Source organism: Psammomys obesus, unplaced genomic scaffold, assembly GCF_907164565.1.
Source record: "Psammomys obesus unplaced genomic scaffold, mPsaObe1.curated_primary_1811, whole genome shotgun sequence".
Taxonomy (NCBI): domain Eukaryota; kingdom Metazoa; phylum Chordata; class Mammalia; order Rodentia; family Muridae; genus Psammomys; species Psammomys obesus.
Window position 1 is genome coordinate 11,284,081 of NW_026591598.1, and position 15,536 is coordinate 11,299,616.

At 43.4% G+C, this 15,536-nt stretch overlaps 1 protein-coding gene across 2 annotated transcripts in view; it reads left to right on the forward strand.

The window, feature by feature from the left end:
• The first annotated feature begins 878 nt into the window (after positions 1-878).
• Positions 879-15,536, forward strand: part of Wasf2 (WASP family member 2) — a 65,259-nt gene continuing 50,601 nt past the window's right edge. The window contains exons 1-2 of one of the 2 annotated variants that reach the window (XM_055611005.1): positions 879-1,051; positions 13,132-13,265. The gene's annotated coding sequence lies outside the window, so the exon portion shown is untranslated. The remainder of the gene's footprint in view (positions 1,052-13,131; positions 13,266-15,536) is intronic. The other variant, XM_055611004.1, reaches the window with a different exon arrangement.

Here is a 15,536-nt window from a genome sequence, read left to right on the forward strand (position 1 = left end):
GGCGGCACTTTACTGACTGAGCTGTGTCATCCTTCCCTCCCCTCCCGGCCCCTCAACACCCTTTTCAAAGAGTTCAGTACACTGCAAAGGGGCCTGACATGGCTGTCACAGAGCTATTGCATTGCTCTAGAACACCCAAGGTGCTGAAATGGATGCGTCACAATGTCGCCCAGCGGCAGCATTTTGTAGGCAACAAGCCACCAGGGCGTCCGTCCTCCATGGACCGGAAGGTCTGACTGGGCCTACTACGCCTGTTTCGTAGAAAAAAGTGAGAGCTAGGCAGGCAGGAGTTGTCTGAAGCTGCAGAGTGAAGTGACAGGCGTCCGGTCACCTGACAGTGGCTCCGAACTAGCTCCCCAGCTCAGGAACCGAGCTGCTCCCGGGTACCTACCCTGTGGGGCGAGCTGGAGCCTGTGACTCACTCTCCCCCCACCCGACTTTCGGTCCCGCCTGGGACAAGGCGTGAAGGGACGAAACTATCCGCAACTTGAGGGGTGTCCCCAGAAAGTTCACAGGCCCGGCCCGTTCCTCACACACTGAAGTACTGGCTCTCTGGACTCTAATAAAATAACTCGCCTTTGAATACGCGTTAGATGAAGTCTCTTACTTTCTTAGCTGACCTTTTTCTCCTCGACCTCGGGCCTCGACTTACCCTTACTCCCACCTCCACTCCACTTGGTTCGGCCTCGCCTCTGTTTACTCCGATTGCGGAAGTCGCTCGGGTGGAGTTCCCGGGACGCTGCCTTTGAATACGTCTTTTGCGTACTTAGTTAACTGGCATCGGTCGGGACCAATGGGATAGCGGGAAGCCCAGGGCGGGTGGGGCAGGGAGCCAATCAGGACGGTCGTCGGGGTGTGGCTGCGTCCCGGGGCGGGGAAATCACGTAATGGCGGATGCAGGCCGGTGGAGTGCGGCTGGGGGCGTTGCGCGCTGAGGGGGGCGTCGGGCCGGGTAGCGGTCCGCGGAGCGGTGGGCCGGGGCGCACTCCGCGGGGACACGGGCCGCGCTGGACAGCCCTTCATGTCGCTGAGGGCGACCGCGCGAGGTCAGGTGAGCAACAAGTCCCCCCGGGCGCGCCCGGCTGCGGGGCGGGAGCCTCGGCCCGGCCGGCCCTGCGGAGTCCGGGGCAGAGCCGGTGTCCGCTCCGGCCGGCGCCGCCACGGCTCGCGCGCTGTCACCCCTCGGGGCGGGGGTGAGCCGGAGTCCCCTTCGGAGACTTTAGAGGGGTCGGCGAAAGTGTGACGACCCGTGGCCCTGCCCTCGAACTCACAAGTCACTTCCGTCTTTGGGCCTCAGTTTACCCTTTGTGAAAAGACCTCGCAGGAGTACGTGAATTGGGTCCCAGCAGTTTCCCGAGCACTTAGACAAGTTCTTGGCCAGGCCGAGCCTCAGTTTCCGTACTTGGGCCGTGAAGTCATTGAGGTGCTCCCCGAGGTCCCTGGCCTACTCCCTGGGGGTTGTTAGGACTCCGTGTAAGTGTGCACGTGTGCACAGGATGAGTTGGGGAGAGCGGAGGGTTGGCTCACGGGGCCACTTGTACCAAAGCATGGGTGCTACCCAGATCGTGACCGGGTAGGGCCAGGTCCCTTGGTCCTTTGGGATGAGGAAGTTTTATACCGTGGTTCAGAGATGATGAGGAAATCCTTGGAGCCTTTGGGGTTACTGTTGCCGTGTAAGCCCAGCACCGAAGAGGAAGAAAGCCGAGAAGAATGTTAACGGTCGTCCTACTGTGCGCCGAACCTCAGCTCTACGGTCTTGTTTAGTTTTTCCAGCTCTTCTTGCAAGTTTACGGGTGAGGAAGCCAAGTTTTAGAGAAGTTAGCTTGCTCGGGGCAACACGGTAACGTGCGGCGCTTACTAATTGCGGGGGTTTTCTCTGGGAAGCACCCGGGGTAGGGGTAAGTCAAGGCTCTCTTGAGTTTGCTCTGTCAGACTTGGAGGGAGGGGTCTAGCCCAGAGATCTGAGCTCACTTCTAGTGTGGAGACTGGCTAGGTCTTGAGCTCAGGGTTATTAGTTATAAGTCCATCCCCTTTTCTTACTCTGTGACCTCGAAAGGGCCATTTCTAAGTGTTAAAAGTCAGTTCGAAGTGTGTCAGAACAGCAGAAAATTCAGTTTGGGTTCCACGCAGGTGTCCTGCGGAAGAAAGTTCGCAGGCTTCTGGGGTATAGGCTCGAGTTTTGTGTCAGGGTGGTGCCGTCTCAGTCTTTCTCGCCTCTGTAAGGAGGCATCCGTTTTATTGGGAGGGAGACATTGCCCATTTGTTAGTTTAAATTTCTTTGGGTTCCTTGGGGTGAAAGTCCCCATAGCCTGCCTGTGCTTAAGTGTAGCACTTCGTTCTTTGTGCTCTGCTTATCTTTTAGATGAGTGAAGACAGTGGACTTTGAGTAGGAGGTGATTGGGTACCATAGGCCTTAAGTTTTCTAAAGCTGGAGAGCTTTGGCTTAATCAAAATAGTGGGTCCAGCTGTGGGCATTGTTCTCCTATGTCAGTGGTGGGGAGGAAAACTGGAGGAGGAAGTTGCTGAGAAAGAGGGCGTTTCTTAGCTGTGGAGCCAATATGTATTTTCTTTGTTTGAAATTCTAAAACCAGAAAAGCAGCAGCTAAAGAAGGAAGGAAGGAAAGAACTTCCAAACCCTGCTTCCTGTCAGAGCGCTTTAAGGACTGTCCTGGGCCGTGTGGGAGGCTTGCCCAGAAACAGGCCATTGAATTGGCTGGTCTCTGAGAATGGTCTTGTAGAGTCTAGAATCCAGAATGAAGTAACTTTAAGTCTTAAATCCTCTAAGATAAGTGTTTAAGGAACATTTTATCGAGTTATCACTGTGGGTTCATTTTTCCCACCATACTTTCCAGTCTTTGTCTAAATTTTAACTGTACCTAATCTGACTTTGCTATTAGAGGATGCAAAGCCACCATCACTTGAAACATATGATGTCTTTGGACATTTTGTATCTATGTTGTTAATTATTTTCTTCTTAATGTTGCATTAATTTTTTTGTTTATTTTTGTTGAGTCTGGGTCTTCCTGTGTAACTCAGGCTTACTTTGACTGCGCTGTCTTTCTTCGCCAGACTCCCAAATGTTGGATTACAGATATGGGGTATTACCAGGCCCCGCTTGGGTTTTGACATTTAACTTTTTTTTTAATGGCTGTGAATCACCAAATGGGTGTCGATAACTTGGGTCCTCTGTGAGAGAGAGCAACAAGTGCCCTTAACTGCAGAGCCATCTTAAGTCTTTTTTTTTTTTTTTTTTTCTTCAAGACTGGGTTTCTCTGTGTAGACTTGGCTGTCACAGACTTGCTTTGTAGATCAGGCTGGCCTCAAACTCACAGAGATCCGCCTGCCTCTGCCTCCCTGAGTGCTGGGATCACAAGTGTGTGTCACCATGCCCGGCTCCCTTAAGTCTTCTTTTATATTTTATTTTCAATTGTCAGTATATGTATATATCTGTGTGTGAGTATGTGTGGCTCCACTTGCAGAGGATCTGATTCCCTCTTCTGATCTCAGACAGCCACCATGCATACTGCACATGTGGACATGCAAACAAGATACTCACATAGCGAATGTTGTACAGCAAAGTTGATTTCAGTATCTGAAAAGTAGTGTTATTTAGAAAGCTTTTTTTTCTGTGACGTTAATGGGCGTTTTAGGTACCAAAATATATCTTTTAGTACTTTCTCTGTGCTTGTTTTGAAAAGGTAAAATGACCCCCTCCACTTTCTCTTTATTTGTGGTGTTGCTAATGGAACCCCATTGTGTCTGCCAAGCAGATGCACTTTGCAGCTGAGTTACATCACCAGCCCTCTTTGCCCCCTCCTTTATAAATAATAGTTTATAGGTTCTTTGCTCTTTTTATTTTGTATAGCTATTGAGAGAAATAGTACCTTTTCTGTACACTCAGAGAACGATTTGTGCTTGCAAAAAGCTGTTTTTAGAGCTGTTTTTGTTTGTTTGTTTGTTTCTTTTTTTCTTTAGGGGAGGTGCTTAGTGTAATATGGGATAATCACTAGTAAATAGAATTTGGGTCAAATTTTTCTTTTTCCTGGTGTGTTGAGACAAAGTCTCTTGTAGCACAGACTTGCCTGGAATTAGGTATGTAGCTGAGGATGACTTTGAACTCTTCTGTGTGTGGATGTTTTGCCCTCGTGCATATATATGTGCACCATGTACATGCCTGTTGCCATGGATTCCCTGAAGCTACAAACAGTTGTGAGCTGCCATGTAGGTGCTGGGAACTGAACCCAGTCCTCTAGAGGAACATCCAGTGAGTGCTCCTAATCACTGAGTTATTCTCTAGCCCTCAGCCTTGCTTGATCCTTTCACCTCCACTCCCAAGTTCTGGGTCTAGAGGCTTGTGCCACTGTTTCCAGTGTTGGTGGTATTGGGGATTGAATCCAGGACCTCAGTGCATGGAGGCAAGCCCTCGACCAGTTAAGCTACATCCTCAGTGACACTGTTTGCTCTCTTAGCTTTTCTGAGCTACCTCTGCTATAGAATGAAGTTTGTTGTTTGACAATGAAAGATACCTTCTTCTCTTTGTAAGAATACCCAGGGCAACATAGGTTTTAAGACTTTTGTTCCTCAGAAGACTATGGAACCACTGTGTTGGAAGACTTCACTTCATCCTCCTGTTTGAATGGCTCCGTAGTGTTTGGTAGGAAGACTTTCACTGGCATGTAGAGAGGGTGTGGAGTGGTGGATTGAAAGTTGCAAGTGGAATAGTTGTGGGGTTGGACTAGGGAATAGAAACGATTTTTATCTAGACTCCCCATTTCTTCCAATTCATGAAGTGCTGATACTATTGACAATAATTGTAAGACAGTGAACTAGCATGCTGTATTCTAAGATATGCTTGCAATTCTGAGTAGATTCTACAGGTTCACTAGACTTAGTGGCTCATGCTTTTAATCCCAGCACCTAGGAGGCAGAGGCAGAAGGATCTCTGAGTTTGAGGCCAGCCTGGTCCACATAGTTCCAGGACAGCCAGGGCTACATGGTGAGATCTTGTCTGGAAAACAAACAGCAACACAAAAATTCAAGTCAGGTAACCCATGTTATATATTTCTTTTATGTCTGTAATTCCTAAAGAGCAGAGCTTCAAACTGGTCATATGAGGATTTTCCATGAAAAATATGCTTATTAAGTAGGAGTGCTGATGTCAGTACAGAGCCAGGTTAAGGGTTGTTTATCTCCTATTTATCGTGGTGTGTGTGTGTGTGTGTGTGTGTGTGTGTGTGTGTGTGTGTGCCACAGAAGGTGTTTGAAGAGTTTGGAGAAAGGAAAGGAAGGAGGAGATGATGTAATTATATTATTTAAAAAAAATTATTAGCCTCCCCCCCCCCAAAGTCATATAAGGTACAAAATTGTGTTCTCTGTCTGTGTGCTGCTGCTCCTGCTGCTTCTTTTTTTCCCCCAAGATACAAGATTGAGTTTTTCTGTAGCATTGACTATCCTGGAACTCAGAATCTACAGTATCTGCCTCCCAAGTGCTGGGATCAAAGACATGCACCATCACACCTGGCCTACTTCATGCTTTTTTTTGGGGGGGGGGGTTTGTTTTGTTTTTTGAGACAGGTTTCTCTTTGTAGCCTTAGCTGTCCTGAACTCACCATGGCTAGCTTACTATGTGCTTCTTAAGGACAGGATTTAATGCTGTTCTCTCGCTTTCTAGCTTTCTTTTTGGTTTTTCAAGACAGGGTTTCTCTGTGTAGCCCTGGATGTCCTTAACTCACTTTGTAGACCAGACTGGCCTTGAACTTATAGATATCCATCCGCCTGCTTCTGGATCCTGAGTGCTGTGATTAAAGGCTTGAGCTACCATGCCAGGTTGTTTTTTTAATGGAAGTTGAACTCAGGACCTCATACAAGCTAGGCTAGGCAAGAGCCATACCACAGAGCCACATCCCCAGCCTTTTTTTTTTTTTTTTTTTTTTTTTTTGAGACTGAGTCTCACTATGTATGTAGGTTGACTGTCTTAGAACTCCCTATGTGTAGACCAGGCTGTCCTCAGACCCATAGAGATCTGCCTGCCTCTCCCTCTGCCTCTTAAGGGCTGGGTTTAAAGGCCACCACCACTACCCAACTTTGTTGTTCGCTTTTTTATGGTCAGTGTATAGCATATAAGTTTAGTAAGTGCTAACTACTAAAAACAAGCTAATTACTTTGTTTTATTTTTTCTTCGTTAATTTATTTATGTGTTCATTTACATCCTTCTGTTTTATTCTTTTTTTGTGGTTTTGTTTATGTGGTAGGGTCTCACTATGTAGCCCAGGCCAGTCTTGAATTCTTGATCTTTCTGCCTCAGCCTCTTGACATCCTGCACCACCGGGTCTGGCTTCTCTAACTTTCTTTGTGTGGGTTTCTCTTAATTCCATTTCATGGTCAGATTAGAAATTTAAACAGTCTCCTGTTTGTACCCTACTAGGTGCCAGTAGTGGTGTGACATCCCCTCCCCCGCAGTGTGACACCCAGACATTGTTACAGCAACATTGGAGAGCCAGTTTGTCCCAGTTGAAAGAAAACCACTGAGTTAGCAGGCTAGCTTGGCGGCCAATAGAAGGAAGTGAGTGCAGACGTCCTGAGATGGATGCTTGGCGACTGTTCCTTCTTTCTGGTTATAGGCCCCCTGTCTTTGGATGAGAAAAGAAATTGAGGGAAATCAGGAACTGACAACTTTAAAATGGCCACATTATTTTTATTCTGGTCAGATTTTATTTTATCAAGTTAAAATATATTGGAGCAGTACAGATAGCTGAATTATTTATGCAGATCTATGTAGATTCAATTTCTTATCATTGATTAAGATTAGATAGAGTAAAGAGCTAGGACACTATTATTTTTATGAATGAAAGACTCAGAAAAGCTTCAGGCCTAAAGATCAACCGGAATTGGGTTTTTAAAAACTTGATTCTTCGGGCTGGAGAGATGGCTCAGAGGTTAAGAACACTCACAGTTCTTCCAAACGTCCTGAGTTCAATTCCAGCAACCACATGGTGACTCATAACCATCTATAGTAAGATCTGGTGTGTAGGCAGAATGTTGTATAAATAGTAAATAAATCTTAAAAAAAACAAAAACGATTCTTCTTAACTGAAGTTTGAGCTTTCTGGCTAAGATCTATCTTTTGCTGTCCCTGCTTAGATACTTTATAACTCTAAAAAACAGTAGGGCCTTCCTGTGTAAAGGCTCTTGCTGTCATACCTGAGGACCCAGTTCAGTCTCTGACTGAACATGTTTCATTGCTGCTGCTATAATGGAATAGCCTGACGGAAAGTGGCTGAGGGGAGAAAGGTTTTACATTTGGCTCACAATTCCAGCTCATGATCTAGTGGGGCAGGAGTTTGAAGCAGCTAGTCACTTCCCCAGGCAGAGCAGAGAGAGTGAATGCATTCATGCTTCCATTGCTTAGTTCATTTTCTCTTTCTTGCACAGGACAGGACGCAAAGCCAGGGAATGTTGCCACCCACAGTAGGCTGAGTCTTTTCCACTTCAGTTAATGCAATCAGAACAATTCCTTACAGACATACCCACAGGTCATCCTAGACATGTCTTTCCTGTTTATACAGTGTTCTGCCTGCATGCCAGAAGAGGGCACCAGATCTCACTATAGATGGTTATGAACCACCCTGTGGTGCTGGGAATTAAACTTCGGACCTTTGGAGTGTTCTTAACCTCTGAGCCATCTCTCCATGTCCCCTAGACAGTCTTTCCTTGACATTTTCTTCTGAGGTGATTCTACAATTGAAACTAACCATCACATAGCCAGGTAGTCGTGGTGCATGCATTTTAATTTCAGTGCTTAGGAGGCAGAGGCAGGCAGATCTCTATTAGTTTGAGGCCAGCCTGGACTACAGAGTGAATTCCAAATCAGCCAAGGCTACACAGAGAAACCCTGTCTCAACAAAACAAACAAACAAAAAAACCCCAAAAAACCCAAAAACATAAAAAAAAAAGATTTATTATCTTATGTATATGTGTTTTTTTTTTAACACTTGTTTTTATATAATTCATTTACTTTTATTTTATGTGCATTGATGTTTTGCCTGTATGTGTGTCTGTGTGAGGGTGTCAGATCTTGGAGTTACAGACAGTTGTGAGCTGCCATGTGGGTGCTGGGAATTGAACCTGGGTCCTCTGAAAGAGCAGCCAGTGCTCCTAACCGCTGAGCCATCTCTCCAGCCCGTTTATGTCTTTTGACTACAGTAATTGTATGCTCATGCCCATGGAGTCAGAAGGGAGTATCAGACCCTCAGATGTGGAGTTACAGATAATTGTGAGCTACCATTTAGGCTCTGGGTCCTCTATGAGAGCAACAAGTGCTTTTAACTGCTGAGCCATTACTCCAACCCTCAAAAAAAAAATTTTAAAAAAATGTATGTACACATATATACACAGATATTTATAAGAAATATTTATATAGCATGTATATTTGTTTATAGTTATATAAAAATTTATTTATTTTTCAAGTTATATTTTTTGTTTTTTTCTGTATGTAGCCCTGGCTGTCCTGGATTCTCTTTATAGACCAGTCTGGCCTTGAACTCACAGAGATCTGCCTGCCTCTGCCTCTTGAGTTCTGGGAGTAAAAGTGTACAACACCATGCCCAGCTCTAAACCCAGTTTTGTTTTGTTTGTTTGTTTTGTTTTTTTCCAAGACAGGGTTTCTCTGTGTAGCCTTGGCTGTCTTGGACTCAATCGATCTGCCAGCCTCTGCCTCCCTGAGTGCTGGGATTATAGGCATGCACCACATCGCCTCTGATTAAACACAGTTTCAGTTATGTTTTTTTAACTTTTTTTTTTTTTTTTTAATTATGTATACAGCATTCTGCCTGCATGTACACCTGCCCTCCAGAGGAGGGCACCAGATCTCACGATAGATGGTTGTGCGCCATCATGTGGTTGCTGGGAATTGAATTCAGGATCTTTGGAATAGCAGCCAGTGCTCTTAACATCTGAGCCATCTCTCCAGCCCTAAACCCAGTTTTTAAGAATAATTTTTTAAAGAAAAACAATCTGGGCATGGTGGTACATGTCTTCAATGTCAGCACGTGGGAAGCAAAAGCAGGCAGATCTCTGAGTTCCAAGCCAGCCAGGGTTACATAGTGAGACCCTGTCTCCAAGTAAATACACACATAAACATTTTCAAGCAATATTGTCTTTTACGTTTTTATTTTTGTGGTGTGGGCATGTGTGTGCTGTAGTGCACATATGGAGGCCACAGGACAACTTGCAGGAGTCTGATCTCTTCTGTGTAGGTTCTGGGGATAGAACTCAGGTTTGTTGTGCTTGGTAGAGTCACATTTTCCCCTGATGGTGTCAATTAGACTGCACTGGGGAGATAATACACTGAAAGCTGCACATTTCTGGAAAACTAAGGTCGGACATGTTTGCCAGCATAGCAAGAACTTACATATGTTTTGCACGACTTGCAGCTGACATTGTCATCTACAATGTTTGTATTCAAGCACTGTGCAGTCCAAGGACTGGAGGTCTGGCTTGGACGTTAAGAGTGCTTATTGCTCTTCTAGAGGACCCCAGTTCCATCCCTGTCACCCACAACTGGGCCTCACTGTCTCTCTAGCTTTAGAGAATCTGATACCTTCTTCTGGTGTCTTACACTTAGAAACACATAGGTATGTGTGAATAAAACAAAAACCCACAAAATTGAACAACAAAAAAATCACCCCAAAACTATGATGTTTTAATCAGGATGATGACTTTGCATTGAGCCGTTTCCATAGCTGTCCTGGGGCTGGAGATTGGACTCCTTGCTTCACGGTAGTATAACATTAGCATCACTCACATCTTAGTCACCATTAAGGTTGAATCAATGTTTTTTGTTTTTTTTTTCTGTTTCATTTGAAGTTATGAATGGTACTCTAGAGAATTCAAATGTATAGTCATGAATAGTATCTCAGAATAGTTACCATTTATGCAAATGAAACACACTTCTTAACTTAGAAACCAAACAGAATTGAATTAGAAAAGAGAAGAATAGAAACAAGGATTATACAGAGGGGATGCTGTTCAGATACGGATGTATCTTAGAGCAAATTTGCTCATCATGGTTTCTAGATACCTAAAAATAAACAGGTTGAGACTGATGGGCAAGGCTATTAAGCTTTGCTTATGATATTTACTTTCAAGCTCTGGTTTTCCTTCTCATAAAATGTAGGAAAACCTGAAGAAGTACTCTCTTAGTTGTAAGATTAATTCCAGCTGAATGAAATTAAGGTTCTGATTTTTAGGATATAGGTGCCTTTTTTCAGAGAGAGTTATGGTTCATTTTAGTTTCAATTTGAGTGTATGCATACCTGTTTATTACATGCATACATCTCATAAAACTTACACTAATTTGAACTCTGTAGTTGACACAATTGAATAACAAGAACAATTCTTTTGCTCTCAAGTATTTAGAATTACTCCTCTTCCCATGCTGCCATTGTTCTAGCAAGCATCAAAGACCCTTTCTCAAAAGAGTTTCCTCCTCTTCTTCCTCCTTTTCTTCTTTCTTCTCCTCCACCTTCTCTTCCTCATTTTGTGGTACTGCTATTGACCTAGAGACTCTTGGCCTACATCCCCAGCCTTCTTTTAGCTTTTTATTTTGAGCCAGAGTCTTACTAAGTATCCTAGGCTGGCTTTGAACTCCCTCTGTAGCTCAGATGGACCTTGAACTTGCAATTCTGCCTCAGCTTTCCAGGGAGTTGGGATTAAGGCCTATACTGTCAGGTTTGGCTTCAAAACAGATCTTGAGAAATTGGTTACCTGTGTAGAAGATCTTGGGTCATACTTGTTAGTATTTTTTCCCATTCATATTGGAAACTGTAGATTCCTAAAATCAAAAGCAGATTTTGGTAAGTAGAAGACCAGCTTTGTTCCTCTCTAGCTTGAAAGCTCTCTCAGGTTCATGGGTGATAATTTACAATACACTGAGCTCGTGATATGTTCTGTTATGGTCAGTCCTCAGCATTTGAGATAAACTATGTTAGAAGCTACCTTTTATATTTTATGAACACATCAGTCCCGAGATAGACTTTTTTTTTTTTTAAAGATTTATTTATTATTATTTATACAACATTCTGCATTTACACCAGATCTTACTATAGATGGTTTTGAGCCACCATGTGGTTGCTGGGAATTGAACTCAGGACCTTTGGAAGAACAGTGAGTGTTCTTAACCTCTGAGCCATCTCTCCAGCCCCCTGAGATAGACTTTTTAAAAAAAAGTCATTCTACTCATGAATAGCAAACTTGAGATTGAAACGTGCCTCTCCATTTTCTTTTTGGAGATTGGGTCTCATGAAACCCAGGCTGGCTTAGAACTCACTACATAGCTGAGGATGACCTGAATTTTTGATCCTCCTGTCTCTGTCTTCTAATACAGGAATGAGCTCACCTTGTATGGTTTTTGTTTTGTTTTGCTAGGTTGCCTTGTGCTGCCTTGGAAATCAGTGTGTAGCTTAGGGTGGCCTTGCATCCTCATTTTCCTACCTCATCATCTTCAGAAGCTAAGATTATTAGCATGTTCCACCATGCCTGGCTCCCAGTTGATGTATTTATTTATCTATTATCATCATCATTTGGATTATTATTATTAATTTTTTTTTTGAGACAGAGTTTTACTATATAGACTAAGCTGGTCTTAAACTCAAGAGATTTGTCTGGCTCTGTTGGGATTAAAGTAGTGTCCCACCATGCTGGCTCTTGGTTTTTAGTGTCTGAGACAGAGTTTTATGCAGCCCAGCCTAACCTTATGCTAGCTGTAGCAGGATTTCCTTGCATTCCTGATCCTCCAGCCAAGTGTTTGAACTGCAGGTGTACACCATACCCTACAACTACCCACCCCACTTCTATAATTCAGTGTTGCCAGATGATAGGAGGTAGTATTGCTGTCTGGTTAAGAATTTAAATTCTGTGGGCTGGAGAGAGGGCTCAGTGGTTAAGCGCACTGGCTGTTCTTCCAGAGGACCTGAGTTCAATTCTCAGCAACCACATGGCAGCTCACAACTGTCTGCTCACTCCTGCTCCAGGGGATCCAACACCCTCACACAAAATACCAATGCACATGAAATATAAGCAAATTAATTGAAAAAAAGATTTTAAATTCGGAAGCCAGGCATGGTGGTGCACATCTTTAATCCCAACGTAATACAGATGGATCTCTGAGTTTGAGGCAAGCTTGGTCTTTGGAATGAGCTTGAGGTCAGCCCGGGTTACAGATGTCTACCTCAAAAAACAAAATGTAAAACAACAACAGCATAAAGAATATAAATATTGAACCAGGTGTGGTAGGTCATGCTCATAGTCGGAACACTTGGGACACATGGGTAGGAAGATTGTTATGAGTTCAAGGCCAGCCTGGGCTATAGAATGAGATCTCTTCCACAGTCCCCCAAAAAAGTTTACTTAGATTTGTACATAATTTCTTGAGGCTTTTCTTAGCCTGTTTGCTCATTTGTAAAATGCAGGATATATTTTAGAGAAATATTTGGAGGATTAAATTATGCTCCTCCTTAGTCCATGCTCAGTGATTGGTAACAGTTGTTACCATAAATCAAGGAATGGCGTATTTGGTCAGGCTCATCATCTTTCTAGCCCAGATACTTTTCTGTTTGTTTGTTTTGTTTTTTTGAGACAGGGTTTCTCTGTATAATAGCCCTGGATGTTCTGGATCTTGCCTTGTAGACCAGGCTGGCCTTAAACTCACAGAAATCCCCCTGCCTCTGTTTCCTAAGGGCTGAAATTAAAAGCAAGCACCACCACCACCTGGACTCAGGTTTTTGTTTTCTGTTTTTTTTGTTTTGTTTTGTTTCTTTAGATTTATTTATTTATTTTATGTGTAGGAGTGCTCCATCTGCATGTACACCTGAATGCAGAAGAGGGCATCAGATCCCAGTGTAGGTAGTTGTGAGCTATCCTATGGTTGCTGGGAATTGAACTCAAGACCTCTGGAAGAGCGGACTGTGCTGTCAACTGCTGAGCCATCTCTTCAGCCCTACTGTTTTTTTGTTTGTTTTTTCAAATGATACAGAAAGTATAGTTAGGGTTAGTAATTTAGACAATCCCAGTTTTGCTGGCAATACCCAAAGCACTGTAGTCAGGAACTCACCGACTGTACCTTCTTCCCGACAGGGTGTTGATCTTGGCTGCTTGAGTGACATTCAGTTCTTTTCAGCCTCCTTGGTCTGGTGCTTGTCGACCTTGACGTCTAGGAGCACAAGTCTGCCGTCTGCTTCTGGCCGACTGTGTGGTCAGACGTGATGATGGTGAGCTGCCAAGCTTTTCTTCCTGAGTGTGCTTTTCTGAGGCTTTTTGGAGCCACATTGTCTTGGGCTACCAGAAGTGGGTGACATTCAGTGCCTTTCAGTAATATCTTCTTTGCATTTACTGTCTTTGCTTTGGCTCTGACTTTGGGGTGAGGGTTGGGGGGTGGCAGAAGGTTCCTATTTTTCTTGGCACCGTTTCAGTGAAAAGGAAGATTTCTATTTGAAGCTTACTGTAGGACAGTGGTCCTCAGCCTTCCTAATGCTGCTGTCTTTAATATAGTTCCTCATGCTGTGGTTACCCCCAACCATAAAATTATTTTCACTGCTACTTCATAACTGATATTTTGCTACTGTTATGAATCATAATGTAAATATCTGTGTTTTCCGATGGTCTTATGAGATCCCTGAGGAAGGGTCTTTCAACCACAGGTTGAGAACCACTGCTCTAGGGCTTTCTGAGGAAGACATGAAAATGCCAGTTTCAAAAATTAAGGCTTTGTTGCCTAAAATCCATATTTCTCATAGGAGCTTCTTGGGAAGTGTTACCTATGAATTTATGCCACTTTTGAATTTTATTTTTCTTATATTCTACAGTCCCCACTTCAGCAGTGATTTTGATTATTTTAAATCTGGATTGGGAAGTAAACTGCTACTTCTTATTGGGTCTAGTAAAAGCCATAGTCACTGAATACAAAGACATTATATTAGAGATTTTCTCTTCTCATAGCAGTCCTTCAGATTATCACAGAAAAGTATCAAAGCCAGGCACTTAGCTGGATGTGGTGGCTCAAGCCTTTAATTCCAGCATTTGAGGCCAGCCTGGCCTACATAGTGAGTTCTAGGCCAGCCAAGGCTCAACACAAACAAAAAACAACCAGGTACTTAGGAGGTAGAGACAGAACCAGAAGTTCCAGGCTATCCTTGGCTACATAGTAAACTCAAGGCTAACTTAGACTGCACAGATGACATCCTGCTTCAGACGTACAGAAAGAAATAGTGAGGGAGAAAGGGAGGAAGAGAAGGAAAAGAAAAGAATTTAAGAAAAATTGGATGCCATATGGTTATATGCCTGAAACTTATAAGAACAAAATTTTAAAATTCTGCATGACCAAACATGGTGGTACATGCTTGTATCCTGCTAATTCCAGTATTCAGAAGCCTAAAGCCAGAGGATTGTGGATTCAAGGCCAGCCTGGGATATATAGTAAGATCTTACCTCTAATGCTTGGTAGGTTCTGGGCTTACATAGCAATGATGACAAAGAAAGAAACATTGTTTCCTGACCTCTTTTTTCTTTTAAGATTTTATGTATTCATTTTATGTATATGAGTGCTTTATCTACATGTACACCTGCAGGCCAGAAGAGGGCATCAGACTCCAGTGTAGATAGTTTTTAGCCACCATGTGGTTGCTGGGAATTGAACTCAGGACCTCTGAAAGAGCAGACAGTGCTCTTAACTGCTAAGCCATCTCTCTAACCCCTTGTTTTTGTTTTTTGTTTGTATTTTATTTTTGGAGACAGGGTTTCTCTGTGTAGCCTTTTTGTCCTGAACTGGCTTTGTAGATTAGGCTGGCCTCAAACTCAGAGATCTGCCTGCCTCTGCCTCCCTGAGTGCTGGGATCACAGGCGCACCACCACATCCATCTGACTTCTGTTTCATAACGTTTAAGATTTGATGCAGAAATATCTTCCATTTTACCACTTCGTTTCATATTAAAGTCACTTGTAGGTGTGTCTGTATTTTTAAAAAAATCTGCTTTCTACACAAGCACCTCTGTCCTTTGTTCTTTTCAGTTGTCTTTCTAGACAGTTTCTATTTTACCTTTTTTGTGTGGCAACAACTGCACATTCTATTCTAGGTACAGACACACTGTGGTTTGTACAAGGAAGAATAATGTGTCCTGTGTTTCCTAGGCTTCTGTAATAACATCCAACATTTTTCTGGCTTTTTGTAGCTGTATTCAGGGTAGAGATGAGGGACTTAAAACCCCTTCCTGTGTTCAGAGCTAGCTCTAGAGTTCATCTTCTGATAATTATAATTTAAACTATTTTTCCATAATTACATTACCTTATTTTTATCTACATGGAGGCTATTTCCCATAGTTTTGGACACATCCAACCTTGGACCTTTATACTTCTCTCTAGTACTGTAGATTCCAAACTATAGATTCAATAGTTTATAGATTTCTTGTTTTTTAATTTTGTATGTGTGGTGATATGTGCATGATGCCCATGGAGGCCAGAGGCATTGAACACTCTTAGAGGTGGAG